Source organism: Anastrepha obliqua, chromosome 6 (assembly GCF_027943255.1).
Source record: "Anastrepha obliqua isolate idAnaObli1 chromosome 6, idAnaObli1_1.0, whole genome shotgun sequence".
Taxonomy (NCBI): Eukaryota; Metazoa; Arthropoda; class Insecta; order Diptera; family Tephritidae; genus Anastrepha; species Anastrepha obliqua.
In genome coordinates, this window is record NC_072897.1 from 77980818 (window position 1) to 78000615 (window position 19798).

Sequence of the window (19798 nt, forward strand, 5' to 3'; positions counted from 1 at the left end):
CGCACACCACAAATAGGAGGAGGAGCTCGGCCAAACACCTAACAGAAGTGTACGCGCCAATTATTTATTTTATTTTTTAGTTTAGGCGGGATTGAGTAACAGAGTACAGACATGCACATTAAGAAACTCAAATAACTTTTTTTTAGTGTATGGAATTCATTTATTTTTTTCAAGTTGAAGGTCATTAAATTTTATTAAATGTAGCTTAACTAGTTTTAAAAATAATTGAATTTAAATGCCCCTCATGCTCGTTGACACAAGTGCGGCATCTTAGTAAAAAGTTGTTCATTGCTGCTTTGAGAGTTGCGACAGGAATAGCCGCAATTGTTGCCCGAATGGATTGTTTTAGTTCATCCAAATTTGTTGACTTTGTTTTATAAACTTCTTGTTTACATAAACCCCACAAGAAAAAGTCAGGTGCAGTAAGGTCAGGCGACCTGGGGGGCCAACGAAATTCGGAGTTTCTTGAAATCAGTTTATTGGGAAATTTTCGTCGCAACTCTGTCATAACAGTCTGGGCTATGTGAGACGTTGCCCCATCTTGTTGAAACCACACAAAGTTGAAAGGAATTCTCTTTCGGCGTAGTTCTGGATAGAAAAATTCTTTCAGCATTTTCAAATAACGGTCTCCAGTAACCGTAACGGTGTGACCATTTTCTTCAAAAAAATAAGGCCCGACAATACAGCGTGAAGAAACCGCACACCACACTGTCACGCGAAGAGGATGCAATTCCGTCTCATGGAGTATCTGTGGGTTAGAAGTACTCCATATTCGACAATTTTGTTTGTTCACATTGCCGTTTAAATCGAAATGGGCCTCATCAGACATGAGAAGGCAGTTTAACATGTTTTGGTCTTCTTCCACCATTTGCAGGATCTTCTGGCAAAATTCCAAGCGAATCGGCAAGTCTGCTGCATTCAGTTTGTTAACCATTTGAATTTTGTAGGGAAATAAGTCTAAATCTTTGTGCATTATTGTTTGCAAAGACTGTCGGCTGACACCAAGTTGAGCAGATAAGCTTCTTGTTGAAACCCTTGGATTGCTTTGTATAGCTGCAGCTACAGCAGCGATCGTTTCCTCCGTCCGAACTGGTGGGTTTCGATGATAATACCTTCTTGCGACTGTTCCTTGCTCAGCAAAATTATTCACCAGTCTCATTATGGTCCATCTGCTCGGGGGATCGCCGCCAAACATCCGCCTGTACTCTCTCTGTACCAAAACTATGGACTCCAGTGCGTGATAGCGGCGGACTATCCAATTTCTTGTTTGCGTGTCCCAGTTATCCATTTTAATAAATTTTAAAGATCAATCTGCAAATTAAAACAAAAATGGAACAGATAACTTAAAAAGAAAAAAAGTTATTCAATTTTTTTTTGGTAGCGGCTTTCATCAGCCACCCTGTATATAGATTAAATATTATTTAATAATAATTTTGATGAACACGTGCGCATGCATGTATACGGATCTCACCATATGATATAGGCCGTAGGCTGCAGTATATGGCATAGCATGACAAATTTGATGAAGATTGAATTTTAGACAAAAATTCATAGAGCATACAAGTGTTTTGGCATATTGATGTATGAATATATACATACCTGTATGTATATTAAGTTAGTTATGTTTCTGCAAAAGTTCAATTGCATATTCAATTCTTATAGTGTTACATGTATAGGGTTATTCAGTAGGTGCGCTTCAACTTTTTTCCGATAGGGAGGGCGAACGACGCAATATTTTTTATTTTTCGCTTGTCATTTGTAAACTTCATTAGTATACATTTCATCATGGAACGCTACACACTTAAGCAATGATTGCAAATCGTGCAAATTTTTTATGAAAATAATCGTTCTGTTGCTGCTACTTTAAGAGCATTACGGCCATTTTACGGTCCATTTAACAAGCCGTCCCGTTTTGGGGTTATGTGAAGTCATTGGTCTACAGTAACAAGCCGGTGACGATTTGTGAGCTCAGAGCCAATATTGAACGCGAAATTGCTGAAATTTCGGCCGATTTATGCAAAAGAGTGGTCGAAAATTGGGTTCAACGATTGGACTTCGTAAAACGTGCACGCGGTGGTCATGCAAAAGAAATCGAATTTCATACTTAAATGTATATGTTCAAACTCGATAATAAAAAAAAAAAATTAGTTAAAAAAGTCAAACCGTTTGTGTTTTATTCAAAAAAAAAGTTGCAGCGCTCTTACTGAAAATCCCTATACATATGTGCATACACACTGCAGGAACCATGAGCTACCTCACGCGCATCGCCTTATCATATAATAGTTACATTTGAATATACATTTATTTATTCCTTTGCCAAACGGAATTTTTTTTACATTTATTACAGGGAATAATATATGTATGCATTTTATAAAGGATGGTTGTTGGCCGGTGTTGAATGTGAACCACACCTAAACGTCAAGTTTTTTTCTGCATTTCATTTGACATTTTTCAATTTCAGACTAACTTAATTTGAACCATGGAAAGATACACAATCGAGCAACGCGTTAAAGGTATTCAGGCTTATTATGAAAACGGGCGATCAAATCAAAATGCATATCGCGCACTTCGTGATTTTTTCGGTCAATTTAATCGTCCAAATGTGCGTACAATCGGAAAAATTGTGCAAAAGTTTCAGCAAACCGGGCCTGTAGGAGATGTGAAACCACCATTGCATGCTCGTACAGCTCGTACTGCAGAAAATATTGCTACTGTTCGCGATAGAGTGGTTAAGAGCCGTCCATCTCAACCCGACGTCGTGCCCAACAATTGCACCTCTCACGCCCGTCGTTGATGAACATTATGCATAAAGACTTGCATTTACACGCTTACAAGGTGCAATTGACTCAAGAATTAAAGCCTCTTGACCATTTCAAGCGTCGTCAATGGTCAGAATGGTGGCAGGAAATGGCAACAGTGAATGACCAATTTTCGAAGAAACTTATCTTCAGTGATGAGGCACATTTTCACCTTAGTGGATTCGTCAATAAGTAGAATTGCCGCATTTGGGCGAATGATAATCCAAGAGTAATTGCCGAAAAACCAATGCACCCACAAAGAGTGACTGTTTGGTGCGGTACATAGAACCTCAATTATGCCTCAGCGTCGTCGAAAATTTGGACCATCGGATGGAGGTGTGCCGTCGAGGCCGAGGAAATTTCGCCCATATTTTGTTCCATACGTAATTGATTCATACCAATATTATCATAATAAAGAGAAATGACAAGAATTTCCTAAAAAAATTGTGTTTTGTTCAAAATCAACACCGGCCCTAGAAACTTAACCACTCTTTAGATAGTATAAAACCTTCAAATTTAAAATAAATAAAAGAAAACTTTAAAGATACGTATTTGCATATATATGGGACAATTAAGTTCTATTGTATCTTTAATAAATATAGTGTTGCACGCATATGTATGTATGCACTGAAGCAACATGACGTACCTCACGAGCACCGCCTTATCATAATATTTCATGCAATATGTAATTAGGGAGTAAATATCCGAATGATCGAATTCCTGCCTAACAAATGCTAAAACAATTCTCTTCTGCATATGCATCTACACACATATTTGCATGTGCGTATGCATACTTGATGCCCTAGCCTATGTACGTACATATTTGTATTTTGAACTTCCAGCAAAGCAATGCTTATTAGTATACACATACAAATGCATGTACATACAACCGCACACACGGGGCACTCACTTTATTCCTCTAAATACATACGTTTGTCGTCCAAAGCTAGAACTCTATGCCTAGCGACTACAAAAACAAAATGCATTAATAGGCGCAGCCGTAGCGGCCATCATTCTGGTTGCCATAGTGCTGAACAGTCTGAAATAGTCGCGCGGCGCCGAACAGTTTCAACTATTGTACTCTACAACAAAAACTCATCATCAAAAAATTCATCGATAAATTCGAGCTAAGAGCAATGTACTTTCATTCATGAAACGAGCCGCCCATATGCCAATTTTCTCGACCATTCGAAAATAGTCAATATTGGAATATTTCGCGCAGAATTATTTGCCAATATTTGGTAAATCTTGAATTTTTGTCAAGTCAAGTGCCCGCGGCTCCGTACATATGTATGCATCAATATATGTATGTAAACATGTCTTCTAAATGCTCGACAACCGCAGCTGCTTTGCGTAAAGTGCGCGCATGAGCATACAGTAACTTGCAGAAAACAACATAAGTAGCTTATAAAAAAGTTCTGTGTCGGACATTTCAATACCAGGAGTAAATTTCGAAACAATTATTTCATGTTCTCTGATAGTAGGTAAATAGTTAATTAGTATATTAGTTACGTATGTAGTTCTTCAATTGATAAAAAGTGCAGAAGAAACTTACTCTGAAAATCAGAAACTTACTCTGAAATCAGAGTATTTGAAAATTCCTGTACATATTTGAAGGTTACTGTGCACACAATGCTGTGCCTATGAATGTGCGCTGGATATCTTGAGAAGTTTTACCGTAATATTTTTTGCTGTGGCAAGTGCACATATGTTTATACACACATCATATACATATATATATTCACATATGTACATTTGTTAGCCTCGCTTCTGATTTTTTTCTTTGCATTGTACTTCCATTCTTCCTTAGTACCTAAACCTTGACGTTGGTGGTTGGGCTTACGTACATCTAAGGAGTGCTGGACGGTACCATCAGTTTGCCACCCATGCTGGAGAGGTCGCCCCTGAGGTGTCAGTCTAATATGAGTACATGAATGGCCAAAACAGGCCAAACAGATATAGAAATAATTATAAAACGTACTGCTTCACGAACCGCATTTCATCATACCGATCTTGAGAAGCTACATATCCAGGATGGTCAGGTCCTAACTAATTACTAAATGGCAAGCAGCAGTACTGGCAGAGAGCAAAGATACCAAAACACCAAATAACTCAGACTTATGGAAGGAAAATTCTAGGCAACTGGGCTGCTTCAACATCCAAGCGGATTATCCCAAAGCCATGCTCGAGTACTGGACAGACTTCTCTAGAAGCTTCCACCTTCGAAGAGATCAAAACATGAGTGGCGTAGGCACCAAATGGGATGCGCCGAAAAAGGTGATGGACCACGCCAACTTCAGAGACGAGGAAACGCGGCTCTGCTGAAATCAGCCCAGATGAAAGAGACTGTGACAAAAAAGGGAGGGAACAACCTGCGGGGAAGGATGAAGAATCTGAAGCTCCGAATACAATAAATTCTACACCGAAATCTGCGTACCAAATCTGCAAACCAACTTAAACTCCAGGAAACCTGGTTCCAGTAACGCTACCATCGTTAGGGGCTTAGATTAACTATTCTACCCGAATCTTTCCCTACACAAATACTTTTACGGGAAGGGCTGAGGAACTCCTCATAGAGGAGATATTATATATCAGGGATGAAAATTCAAGCTTAAGTTCGAAGGTGTTCACTTCCGTCCAGGTTTTATACCAGTCCATTATGCAACCAATGAAGCTGCCTACTGGTTGCACAAAACGGAAACAGAGGATATTTTGCGCTCCAATATTAGTAACTGCACAGGGAGTAGGGGACTCGGAATGAACCCCGATACAACTGAAGTAATTCTCTTTACAAGTCTCTGTGGTAGCCATAAACTGAAAAGGCAATTTGTACGAAACTGCTGAGAAGAATTGCATCTTTATGCATCACCGGTGCTTTAAGGTCCACCCCTAATAAGGCGTTCGAGGTCCTAGTCAACTTACCTTCTCTAAATCTGGTAGGAAAACACGTGACCATCACACACACGCCATAACAAAAACCACAATAAATATTTTCCTGGAATTCCTATGGTAACTTGCAAATTAAGGATAAAAAATAATATTCTCCGACGGCCAAGAGGTCATGGAGAGAAAAAAATACGTGTGTTACAACCAGGCTAATTTGACCGCAAATAGAAAAGAAAAGATCAGGAGAATTCGAGAGAACATCTCGAAGGTCGGGGCTTATGTCACCGGTTATTGGCTGTTAAGTAGGCGATCTTCTAGGCTAGGAAACAGCAGAACACTATCTCTGTATGTGTCCAGCCTTGGCTAGGAGTAGAGCAAGGTTGTTAGGAAAATACTCTTTTGACTCTCTTACGGAACTATCCGGTGTTGGGATAAAATCTATCCTACGCTTCATAAGAGAATTTAACTGCTTCCATGAAAAGTAAACAGTAAAGTTCTCATGTTACACAGTGATACTCCAACGGACGTACATGGTCTAAGTGCGTTTCTCTGAGCCGATTGTCATATAAACCTAAGGTAACCCATGGTACCCACACTCACAGACGTAACTTTACATTCCGTGTCAGCTGACACGAGCGCCATGTAAAAAAAATTGACCATGGTGCACTTACGACTTTATCGTGTGCTTGTGTAAATGAAAAAGTTTGCTTCTTCGGTAAACACATGTCAGTTGATAGCCAAAAAGCACATTTTGAAATCATTAACAAAACAAGTTTATAAATATCTAAATTTGTATTAAAATAACTTAAAAACAATGTTTCACAATGTTAACTCTAAATAAATGAACTACTTGCCCTTGTTGATTTTTGGCTTTGGGTCATTATTACGGTGACCATCCTTTCTGTTTTTAGCAGAACCGTTCTTTATTTAAAACGCTTGTTCTGCGTATTTTTTTTTTTTAAGAAATATAATCAAGAATGTTCTGTTTTGCGAAAATGTTCTTTTTTTTTGTTCTGTTTTTTTCGCGGTGGCAACTCTTTAATAATCAAAATGTATGTTGCTATCGATATCACTTAGCATTCCCTATTAAACAGCTGATTGTGCAATATATGTACATAAATTGAATCTAAGTTGCTTTTTGCATTTCACCGCTTAAAATTATAAAAATAGGTAAGTTTTACTGCAAGTAGATATAAAACTTTAGCTTCACAAGTGGATATTTATTGAGGAAATGCAAAGCCAATACAAGTTCTTAAAAAGAATCCAAACCAGTGAACTGCAATGTTTAAAATGTATGGCTGTATTTTCTACTGCTAATGGAGGCAAACATGATGTGCTACGCCATTTACAAACACGAAAGCATCGTAATGCTGATATTGCAGCTTCAACCAGCAAAAGTGTACTGAACTTTGTGCGGACTCGTACAATGAATGCTCAAGGAAAACAAACAAGTATAAATGAAGGGACCTGGGCATTCCATACTGTGAAACATAATTTTTCTTTTCGATCAATGCAATGCAACTAGTAGCAGATTTGAATGCTCTTAGTTTTGTACTGTTTTTTCTGATTGCTCGAATCATGGTAGTATCAAAGTATGCCCAGTACTAGTTAGATATTTTTTACCGAAAAAAGGTGTGCAATTAAAAATATTAGAAGTAAGTGACCTGGGCGGTGAATCATCAGATATACTCAAAAAATATATTTTTGATCTCATGGTAAAGTTTAAGTTAAGTCAGAAATTACTCGCCCTTTATGCAGACAATGCTAATTGTAACTTCGGTGGATCCGCAAGACGCGGAAAAAATAATCTTTTTCATAAACTAGCTGCGTCTACCGGAAGTACACTTATTGGCGTAAATTGAGCTGCTCGCATTGTGAATAATTGTATACAAGCATCGATAGATTGCCTTCCAATAGACATTGAAGTCATTGTCGTAAAAATATTTTGATACTTTTACATTTATACGGTTAGAGTAGAGCAATTAAAGGAAATTTTTTATACTTTTGATGTTGAATATAAAAAATTGCTGGGATTTAGTAAAACAAGATGGCTTACTTTAAAGCCAGCAATTGAACGAATTTTAAAACTTTTCAAACCATTAAAGAAATACTTTTTAGAACAATCTCATTGCCCAAACATTTTAAAAGCATTCTTTGAAAATTCCTCCTCCGAAATGTGGCTTTTTTTACACATTGCCAAGCATCTCTTTTCCATAATTTCATTACGCCAATTGAATCAAATAATGTTTGTATGGTGGAGGTTGCATTACTAATAAAAGAACTCAAGCTAAAACTCGCAGAACGCAGAGATGAAATTTTTTTACCACTCACGATGAAGAAAATAGTTTCAGAGTTTCAGAAAACAGGAACTGAAAATATAAGTGAAATTAGAGATAATGTCCAACATTTTTATATTAATTGCGTATAATATTTAAATCAATGGGATCATGCATTTAAAGAGGTGGAAGTGATGTAATGGGTTCTTCTGCGTACGGTGCCATCTTGGCATGATGTTGAAAGAAACTTGATTTATGTTTTAGACAAGAGAAGCCATATTAAAATTAATGACAGCGAATTATTAGATGAGTTCACATGTGTTAAAACCTATGTTACTCCTAACAAATTGAAGGAATGGGAGGACGCTGGAAAGCTAGACGACAGTAAATGGACTGAAATATTCCAGCATTTTATAGAAAATACTATACCGTATAAAAATATTTTAAAAATTGTAGAATTTAATTTGTGTTTACCGGGTTCAAATGCCCCCACCGAAAGGGTATTTTCCATATTAAACAATATATGGACTGCTGAAAAATCACAAATGATAATTGAGACTGTTAAATCAATTTTAATAACAAGATGCAATTATGAACTTAATGGCTTAGAGTTTAAGGAATATTTACAAAATGAGGAAAATATACTTAAGCAAATTTATAGCTGTGAAAAATATCAGTGATTAACAATTTTTTTTTTTTTGTTACATAGTTTTAAACTGAAGTCAAAATCTATGATATGTGATCTATGAAATGTGAATTTTTTCAAACAAATTTTATGTTACTATTAATAAAAAAAAATTTCCAAGAAAAAAAATATTTGTTCTGTTTTTTCAATTTTAATTTATGGTCACCGCAGTCATTGTACAATGAAGGTGACTGCTAGGTCTTTCTTGTTACTCTCCAGAAAACGTAAATCAGAGAACGTTAATGTCTCGATAAGTCTCACAGGCTACGAATAGTCCGAATTGTCAATAATGAAGTGAAACCGCGAAAACCTTTCCACCTCGCCCAACTCGACAGGGGGGAAGTTCTTGACAGAGCTGATTACAGTGAATTCTGTATAAGTTAGGTTAGGTTGATATGGTTGCTCAGGAAATGGGCACACTTGGACGAAGAAAGGTTCGTTCTTTGTGATGCCATTATGGAGGGGTGAGGCGGGAGAGCAAGACCGATGGGATACAGGGAGAGGGCAGGGAGAGGTGGTGCTGGGATGGTTAGCAGGCGTGGCAAAGAAGTAGGAGCCAAGATGCCTAGATCTTAGCCCCGCCAGAGCAGAGCAGCTAAGAAGAAGATGCTGAGATGATTCCACCTCATCCTCCATACATCCAGCGCACAAAGGACTGGAGGTGATTCTAAGTCTCACAGCATGCATTCCTTGCACATTTTGTCCTGTTAGAGAGCCCACGAGAGTAGAGAGCTGATATTTTGTCAGCCTCAGAAGCTCGTCCGAGCGCCTCCGGTCCACACGTGGCCAGAAGGATTTCGCGATCTTACACGTTTGTGTATTTGCCCAGCGCTCGCTGAGTTGGTGCAATGCCCATCTTTCCAGGAGCAGACCGCAGGTAGTTAGGGGGATCCCAATTCTCTCCCTTCGCGGGGAAATCACCTAACATGTCCCTTGTCTGGCCAGCTCATCCGCCTCACAATTTCCCGCAATGTCGCTATGACAAGGAACCCAGATGAGGCTGATGTCAAAGAATTCGGACGCTGTCGAAAGTGAGGTCAAGCACTCCTTCACCAAGTCCGAATGCACCGTCATAGACCCGAGGGCCCTTATTGCCGCTTGGCTGTTGGAGTAAATATTTACTTTCTTGACCGTTAATACGCATTTGAGCAGCTAATCAGCTGCCTCCTTGATTTCGGCTACCTCTGCTTGGAACACACTGCAGTGGTCCGGTAGCCTGAATTTGAGTCTGATGGGGAGCTCCTCGCAAAAGACTCCTCCGCCAACCTTTCCTTCCAACTTCGATCCATCCGTGAACAAGTTCACCAGACCTTGCCCCTAAGTGTAGCCCTCCTTCCACTCTTCCCTCGACGGAATATAAGTGGAGAAGGTTCCGGTTGGACTAAACGAGGGTATACACTGATCCGTTGACAGAGGGATGAACTCGAAGTTTCTAAGTATGCTTGAGTGCCCATAAGTGAGATTAAGCTTATAGCTCCAGCCCCTCAGTCTGATTGCGGTACGCGAAGCGGCATTTCTGCCTGCGATGTCTACAGGTACCACATTTAACATTGCGTTGAGCGCCAGAGTAGGAGTCGTTCGAAGCGCCCCACTGATTCCAATGTGTGCCAACCTCTGAACTCTCTCCCGCTTCTTCATCAATGTCGTCTTCTCTAGTGAGTTCCACCAGACTATGACTCCATATAACAAGAGAGGCTTTACAATAGTATTATATAGCCAGAAAACAACTCTAGGCGAGAGGCCCCATCTATTACCAATTGCGCCCTTGCATCCATACAAGGCGATTGTTGCCTTCCTCACCCTTTCCTCAATATTGGGCTTCCATGTAAGCTTGCTGTCAAGGATAATACCTAGGTACTTTACCTTGTCAGAAAGCATCAGAGGAGCGCCCCCTAGTGAGGGAAGTTGAGCTCTGGGTATTTTATGTTTCTTAGTGAATAAGATGAGCTCCGTCTTAAGAGGATTCACCGACAGGCCACAATCCGTTGCCCATCTAACAACTACGTTAAGATATCCCTGCATCAGGTTGTACAGAGTATCCACAAATGTTCCTCTAACAATTAATGTGACGTCATCTGCGTAAACAACCACCCTGCAGCCCCCTTTCGCCAGCTCTTCAGCAAGTCATTTACGACAACAACCCAGAGGAAAGGCGATAGAACACCACCTTGCGGAGTGCCCCTACTCGCCTGCCGGTGAATGGATATGCCGCCACATTCTGCCGCGACAGTTCTGTCACTGATCATTTTATAGATAAATCTGATCAGGTCGGTTTCGACCCCCAGTTTACCCAAAGACCTGGTGAAAGCCCCCTCGATGTCGAGGAAGGCGCCCACCGCAAGCTCCTTCTGAGAAAGAGACTCCTCAATCTCTTTCACAATTGTGTGCAGGGCAGACTCCACCGATCTGCCCTTGCAATAAGCATATTGGGTATGCGACAACCGACCCCGAGGAATTTCGCTTCTTATGTCCAGATAACTCAGTCCCTCAAGGGTTTTTAGCGAACCCGATGAGAGACTGATTGGCTTGAAGTCCTTAGGGGAGACATGCGAGCACTTGCTTGCCTTGGGTATAAAGATAACCCTCATGGCCCTCCATGACCTCGGTATATAGCCCCTGTCTACGCAGCCCGCATAGATAGGGTTCAACCAACGGAATGATACCTCCACTGATTTTTGCAGTTGTGCAGGAATGATGCCGTCAGGACCATTCGACTTGAAGTGTCTAAAGGAGTCAATGGCCCAAGACAGGCGGCGCTTATCCAGGAACCAGCCCCGGTCTCGAGTGCAAGTTGAATTGCTTTCCAGACCGGTGCTGCTAGATGCTGGGCTCGTCGGAAAATGGGCGTCGAGAAGTAACTTTAGTGGCTCCTCGCTGCTCATCGCCCAACGTCCCAATTCGTCTCTTAAGTACCCCAAGGGAGCGGAACTCTTCGTGAGTACTCGTCTAAATCTGGAAGACTCATGGCAGCCCTCTACGCTCTCGCAGAAGCTTCTCCAAGAGTCCCTCTTAGCTTTCCTAATTTCGGACTTATATATTCCTAGCCCTGCCTTGTAAAGCTCCCATCCCGAGGGAGATCTTATTCTTTTAGCCCTATTAAAAAGGCGTCTACATGAGGCCCTAAGCTCAGAGAGCTCCGCTGTCCACCAAGGCGGTTTTTCCTTCCTAAGCAAAGCTTTTGTTGGACAAGAGGTTTCCAGGGCATTGTTGCAAGCTGAGGTGAAAGTTTCCACCAGTTCGTCGATCGCTTCTTCCGATAGATCTTGATTTCCTCCCGGTGCTTTGGGGAGTAGGATCAGTAAATTTCTGTTGTATCCATCCCAGTCCGTCCTCCTCAGGTTCCTGTAGGGGGATCTTATTGGACGGGTTTCAGCGGGAGAGAACTGAATGTACCTATGGTCCGAGAAGGAGTGAGCATTAGCACCTTCCAATCGACGATTCGGTTTATCAGTAAAGAAGAAGCCAGAGTGAGGTCAAGCACCTCCTCTCAGGCTGCGGTAATGAAAATGGGGTCCTTACCCCTGTTACAAATAAAGAAGTCCTCGTTTAAAATATAATTAAAAAGTGACTCACCTTTTGCATTGATGTTTGAACTTCCCCAGCAGGTGTGATGGGATTTCGCGTCAGTGCCAATAATAACGCCAATTTTCCTGCGTCTTGCTTCGGCCAGGGTTTTCCTTAGCAGCACCGGAGGTGGTTCCACCTCGTCGTCATGTGCCATGTAGACCGACATCAGCCATAGTTTCCCAGAAGGGCCCTCCAGGCTCACCGTTACAATGTCTTCATTACTGAAATTAGGCAAAATAAATGCGTTAAGTTCCTTTCTGATGAGTATACAGGATCTTGGTTCACCTGTCCCGCTATGCGCCACCAAATTGTAGCTTTTCGTCCTGAGCCCAGAAATGCCGTTGCTGCTCAGCCACGGTTCCTGGATCAGGACTATGTCAGCTCCACCTCGCTCAAGTTGAACTAGTAAGTTGGCGGACGCCGCCTTAGAGTGTTGAAGATTTATCTGAAGAATAATCATCCTTCAGGATCCTCTCCATCACCCCAAGGACGGCGTCCTCGCTTTCCGAGACCAGAAGTCTCTTCTCCTCCGCCCTGTCGAAGAACGACCTGATGCTTATGACGGACCCCGGTAAAGAGCGAACGTCAACAGCATTGTAACCCTCCGACATGACGGATTCCACTTCCATGTCCACAGGAGCTTCCTCCACCTTGGGCATTACGTCTCCCAGCACGTCCGGATGTGCAGAGGCATCTCCTCTGGCATCGGTTTGGTAGACCTTAAGGACTACCTTCTCGAAGCCATAGTTGATGACCCCTTTTGCTTCAGCGAGAGGACTGAGAGACTCTGCATTCAGCAGAATCAGCACTTGCCGATAGGATCCCTCAGTCTTCTCCACCTTCACCACCCTCCAGTTGTGCGTGGGAAGTGTAGGATTGCAGAAGCAAAGGATTTCCTCCATCTCCTTCGAAGCAGAGGGTTCGGAGGGGAGCCAGACACGTGCTCGCGGACACACAAGTAGATCCTCTCTGTCCACTACCTTCAGCTTAGCTCCCTCCCATACCCCTCCCACAAAGGCTACTGCCGGCCTGTACATTGAGGCTGACCGTTCGTCAGCGCAGACGATTCTTTTGTACGAACTATAGTGCCATCCGGCACTTTCACAGCTTGGGGGGGCGGGGGGGGGGGGCAGGGTTTTCCCTCACTACCCTCATAAAAACTGCGGAGATGGCGGACGCTACCCTCTTCCATTCCTCCCTAGAGATAGCGCCGTCTTCCTTACCGCTATCCATTACTCCAAGAATGATCGAGCCCGCCTGCTTAGCGACTTCGCTAAATGATTTTCGTGGGCCACCAGCAATCCTGGGCCTCTTGTCTTGCGGGATATCCCTTTCCTAGGAGCGTTGCCTTTTAACTCCCGAGTCCGATTGTGGCGCATGCACTTCCACTCCCTTTCCACTGCCCTTCTCTGCTCCCCTGATGACCTTCCTGGCCCACTCGAGCGTCTGGGAATGCTTCTCAGATAACTGAGAGTCATTCTGCCCACCGTAGCGCTCCAGGATCTTGGTAGCCATACGAAGATCAGAGAAGGACCGTTTACTCTGCCCTTGCTGCCGTTTAGGCCTAGTGGAGGGTCCCCGGAGAGATACTCCCGAAGTCCCCGGAAAACGGGGGGAAAACCCCTTGCTGGTACTGGCTTTCCCATCCATCGCCCCTACTTTAGGAATTGAAGACGGTTCCGTCTGTACTCCGCTACCTATCAAAGGTGGATTTCCACCCTTTACCCCCGATTAATACTGAAACTCGGTTCCGACTTTCCCTCAGTGTCTCCCCTGGCTACTACCTTACGCATCAGTTCCGATGCGTTACCCCCACTAGAAACTGCCCCCGGGGCAAAAATTTTCCAGGAGGCGATTTCGCTCCTCCTGTCTTGAGGGAGGTGGTTTTGGGACTCGGTTCCGAGTTACCGCCACCTTTTGAGGCTTTGTTAGGGTTTATTGTTTTGTTAGTTGTGTTGTTGTTTGTTGTTGTTGTTTTATAGTTCATTATTGTATTGCGCATACTCAGGTGGCAGAATGCCGCGACTACCAGCACAGGGGTCAGAAGAAAAAGTCTAAAAAGTGTTGAAGGAGAAATAAGTCCAAATCCGAAAGCGAGGGGGTCATCATCGTTCAGAAAGGCCGTTGAGGCCGCAGATCATTTAGCGCTACCTAGGGTGCACCACGCGAAGGCGATCTGCTCTGCCACTTGAGTACGCTGGGGTGAAACTCAACCGAAGCGGCTGATGGGCAAATGTCGTGACTGCCCCCGTCCCGTTAAAACCCTGGCAGGCCTCAGAGTACGTTCCAAACTCGTCGCCATTGGGCTGGTGGTGTAGGTGCGGTTGAGATGACTCCCGCTTTGCGTCCGATCTGGCTCTGAACGCATGCCTCATAAGGGTGTGCGTCAACCCTAGCACGGCCTCCCTGCCTCGGCACAGATAACCGTGGGATCACTTAGGGACGACTACACTTTCGAGTCATGGATAGCGGCTCCGAGTGGGAGCCCAATAAAAAAAATATGAATAACAACAACAACAACAAAAACAAAACCAAAAATAAAAACCCGAAGAATTTAGGCGGCAGTGAGGATTCGGAGCCGAGCCCCAAGGTCTCCTCACTTAAGGAAAAAGGGGCGGAACCGCCTTCTCTAACCAGCCCTAACCGAGAGGCAGCCCAGGGGGACAAAACTAGTAGGGGCGGAAGGGTGTCGGAGTCGACACTCAAAGCGTTATCTGGCTGGGGCTCTGGGGGGAAGTCGGAATCGACTTCGAGCGCCATCCCAGGGGGGGTGAGCGGGAACCCGCTTTACGTAGGTAGACGGTTGCCTGCGACCCTTAGTGAGGTAGGACTGGAGGGGATGGCCAGTACCAGTAAAGGGTTTTCCCCAATCTTTCCGGGGGTTTCTGGGACTTCTTTTCAGGGGCCTAAACGGCAGTCAGGACAGAGCAGGAAAGCCTTCTCTGACCAACGCATAGCCGATAAAATCCTGGAACGCTACGGCGGCCAAAATGCTTCGCAGGTACCTGAGGAGTATTTAAGGGCGCTTGAGTGGGCCAAGATGGTACTTAGTGGGGCAGAGAAAGGCCGAGTGGAAAGGGTGGGTGCGGTAGCACCGCCAGTAGAATCGTCAGTGAAGCGGCAACGCTCTCAAGAGGAGGATATTCTCCGGCCGAAGAAACCGAGGACTGGGGGCGGTCCGCTGAAATCTTTTAGCGAAGCCGCTAAGCAGGCGGGATCCATCACTCTGGGGGTGGTCGACAACAGCAAGGAGACAAGCTGGAAGCTGTGGACAGAAAGGACCTACCTCTTCGGCCGCGCGCCCGGGTCTGGCTTCCCTCAGAGCCCTCTGCTCCAGAGGATATGGAGGAAATCCTCCGTCACTGTAACCCCAAACTTCCCACGCACAACTGGAAGGTAGTCAAGGTGGAGAAGTTCGAAGGACATTTTCGGCAAGCGCTGATTCTGCTAAATGCAAAGTCCCTCGGGCCTCTCGCTGGAACTAAAGGGATCATCACTTATGGTTTCGAGAAGGTAGTCCTGAAGGTTTACCAGACCGATGCCAGGGCTGATGTCTCTGCAACTCCGGTAGTGCTGGGAGGGAATAGGCCCACGGTAGAGGAAACTCCCGTGGAGATGGATGTGGAATCTGTCATGTCGGATGGGGGCAGTGCTGACGACGCCCGCTCTCTAGCGGGGTCAGTCTTCAGTATTGGGCAACTGTTCGACAGGGCGGAGGAGGAGGCTGACCTCAGGATGTTGGAGAAGATTATCGAAGATGAAGATTCTTCAAATAAATCTCCAGCACTCTAAGGCAGCTTCTGCTAACTTACTAATCCACCTTGAGCAAGGAGCCGTGGCTGAGCAGTAGCGCTATCTCTGGAATTAGGACGAAGAACTATTTACTGATTGTTCACAGTGGTGCAGGTAAACCAAGATCCTGTATACTCATCAAAAAAGAACTAAAAGCGTTCATTTTGCCTAATTTCAGCAATGAGGACATTGTCTCTATAAGCCTGGAGAGCACCATAAGGAGTGGAGCCACCTCCGTTGCTGCTAAGGGCGGCCCTAGCTGAGGCGAGGCGGAAAAAATCGACGTTCCCATCACACTTGCTGGGGAAGTTCGGATATCAATTCAAGAGGTGAGTCACTTTTTGATTTTATTTTAAGCGAAGACTTGGTTATTTGCAATAGAGGTAAGGACCCAACCTTCATTACGGCGGTTAGGGAAGAGGTGCTTGACCTCACCTTAGCTTCTTCTACACTAAGGTATCGAATATCTGATTGGAGGGTGCTCTGCGCTCATTCCTTTTTGGATCACAGATACATCCAGTTTGCTCTGAATGAAAGCAAACCGGGGCCTATACTGCAGAAACCTTGAGGTTTTCCTTCCGGAAGCACAGCAAGAAAACGCGGATCTCTCAGAAGAATCTATAGATGTATTGGTGGAGACATTCACCGCTGCGTGCAACAGAGCTCTCGAGAGCGCTTGTCTACTAAGACCGCCCCCAAAAAGGAAAAGCCGCCTTGGTGGACAACCGAGCTCACGGAAATCAGGGCTTCATGTAGGCGGCTCTTTAATAGAGCCCGAAGAATTAAGTCTCCCTCGGGATGGGAACTGTACAAAGTAGGACTGGGAATTTACAAATCCGAAATCAGGAGAGCGAAGCGAGACCCATGGCGGAGATTCTGCGAAAGCGTGGAAGGCTGTCATGAGTCCGCGAGATTCAGACGTACTCTCTCGAGGATTTCCACACCTATGGAGTACCTGAAAGACAGCTCGGGGTGCTGGACCATGAGCAGCGAGGAGTCACTCCGGTTACTCCTTGACGCCCATTTTCCGACAAATCCGGACTCGCTTAATATCGGCTGGGATAGGACGCATAGCACTCCACGCACCAACCACCGCTGGCTGAACAAGCGACGCCTGGCTTGGGCGACTGACTCTTAAAGCCCTTCAAGTCACCCGGGCCCTATGGCATTATTCCGGCTCAACTGCAGAAATCTGCTCAGGTATTTTGTCATTGGCTTTTTCCTATCTATGCGAGCTGCATAGATAGAGGCTACATACCCAGATCTTGGAGGGCTGTGAGAGTAACCTTCATACCCAAGGCAGATAAGATCTCACATGTTTCCCCTAAGGATTTCAGACCAATCAGTCTATCCTCGTTCCTGCTAAAAACCCTGGAGAGGCTGATTGATCTGCACATAGGGAGTGAAATTCCTCGACCACCAGAAGGAGTTCACTGTGGGTGCCTTCCTCGACATTGAGGGGGCTTTTAATAATGTCCTCCCGGAGGCAATCCCCAGGTCGCTAGGTAAACTAGGAGTCGGAACCGAACTCATAAGGCTTATCCACACAATGCTTACCAATCGAACGGTCGTGGCAGAATGGGGTGACATCTCTCTCCGCCGGCAAGTGAACAGAGGCACTCCGCAAGGCGGTGTTCTCTCGCCACTACTCTGGGTTGCCGTACTTAACGGTCTGCTGGAGGAGTTGGAGGGGAGGGGCTGTGAGGTGATTGCCTACGCGGATGACGTGGCACTTATTGTCAGAGGCAAGTTTCTAGATACTCTCATGGAACTGATGCAGGGTTATCTGAATCTAGTTATAAATTGGACCGCAAATTGCGGCCTATCGATAAATCCTCTGAAGACGGAGCTCGTCTTATTTACGAGGAAATACAAAATACCAAGAGTGTTTCCCCCCTCAATATCGGGCGCTCCGTTGGTGCTCTCTGACAAGGTGAAGTACCTGGGACTCATCCTTGACAGAGGTCTTACGTGAAAGCCAAACATTGAGGAGAAAATCAGAAAGACAACAGTCGCCTTGTATGGTTGCAGGGGCGCTATCGGCGAAAGATTATAAAACCAATCTTGCTACACGGAGTCCTTGTCTGGTGGAAATCGCTTGAAAGGATGGTATCCGTTAAGAAGCTGGAGATAGTACAAAGGTCTGCCCTCAACAGAAATTAGTGGGCGCTCCGTACCACTCCTACTCTAGTGCTTAACGCTATGCTGAATGTGGCGCCCGTGGACATTGTAGGAAAAACTACCGCTGCACGCTCCGCAATCAGATTAGGGTGTTCGGGCCATAGGCTAGACTTAAGAGAGGGACACTCTAGCATTCTTAAAAACTTTGAGTTCATCCCTATGGTGCTGGACCACTGTACACCCATGCTGGGTCCTAGCGGACCTTTTTCTACTCACATTCCCCCAAGGGATGAGTGGGCGGGGTGCAACATTTGGCGGCAGGGCATGGCAAACATGTTCACGGATGGCTGGAAGTTGGACGGAAGAGTTGGTGGGGGAGTATTCTGTAAGGAGCCTCCCATCAAACTTAAATTTAGGCTCCCGGACCACTGTAGTATTTTCCAAGCGGAGGTATCCGCAATTAAGGAAGCGGTGGACTGGTTGCTTCGGTAATTACCGTTAAAGAAGTAAGTATTTACGCCGATAGCCAATCGGAAATTAGGGCCTTGGGCTCGCTGTTTGTGCGTTCGAGATTGGTCGGGGAATATTTGGCTTCTCTCTCGATTGCATCCGAATACTTCATCAACAGGCTCATTTGGGTTCCCGGACACAGCGGCATAGAGGGAAACTCCTGGGCTGATGAGCTGGCTAGACAGGGAACTTTGGAGACGGTTTCGTCGCGAAATGAGGGAATTGGGGTTCCCCTGAGAACCTGTGGTCTGCTCCTGGAAAGATGGGGTAGGGTAGATCAGGGACGTTCAAGAGAACTCCTAAGGCTAACAAAGCCCCAGCTCTCGAATTTGGTGGCATCCTTACCGGACATTGTCCGTTAGGTGTTCACGCCGTGAGACTTGGGATTGCCTCAAGTCCGTTCTGCAGAAACTGTCTGGGGGACGAGGTGGAATCATCTCAACACCTTCTTCTCAGCTGCCCTGCTCTCGTCTGGTAAAAACTTCGACATCTGGGCTCTCACTTTTTCGATACGCCTGCGGATATAGCCGGTGTAAATATCATAAATTTGGTGAAGTTCATCAGTAGCTTGTTACGGCTAACTACGAACGCAAATCAGCCTCCGTCGGCGTCGTCGTAAAATATATGGTCATCATGGTCTCTAATCCCAAGGCTCCTTCTTCCTTCCCATCTCCTTTCTCCTCTCCCATATATGGCACCACAACGGACGAATTTCTGAATATTTGTCCAAGTGAGCCCTTAGCTAGGGCAGCCATTTAAGCTAACTTAGTATCCACATATGCATGTACATACAACCGCAGGCCACTCACTTTATTCCTCTAAATGCGTATGTCGTCCAAAGCTATAATTCTATGCTAGCAACTACAAGAACAAAATGCATTCATAGGCGCAGGCATAGGGGCCTTGATTCTAGTTGCCATGGCGCTGAACAGTTTCAAATATTGTACAACACAACAAACACCAATTCATTGATAAGTTCGAGCTCATATTTCTATGAGCAAAGTACTTTCATTCCTAAAACGAGCGACCCATATGACAATTTTTCTCAACGATGACAAAAATTTACTTCTAAGATTGATGAAATCAAATCAAAATAGTCAATACGGTTTATAATATTTCTTAAAATGTTTGTTGAATCGCGAAATTTTGCCATGTCGAGTGGT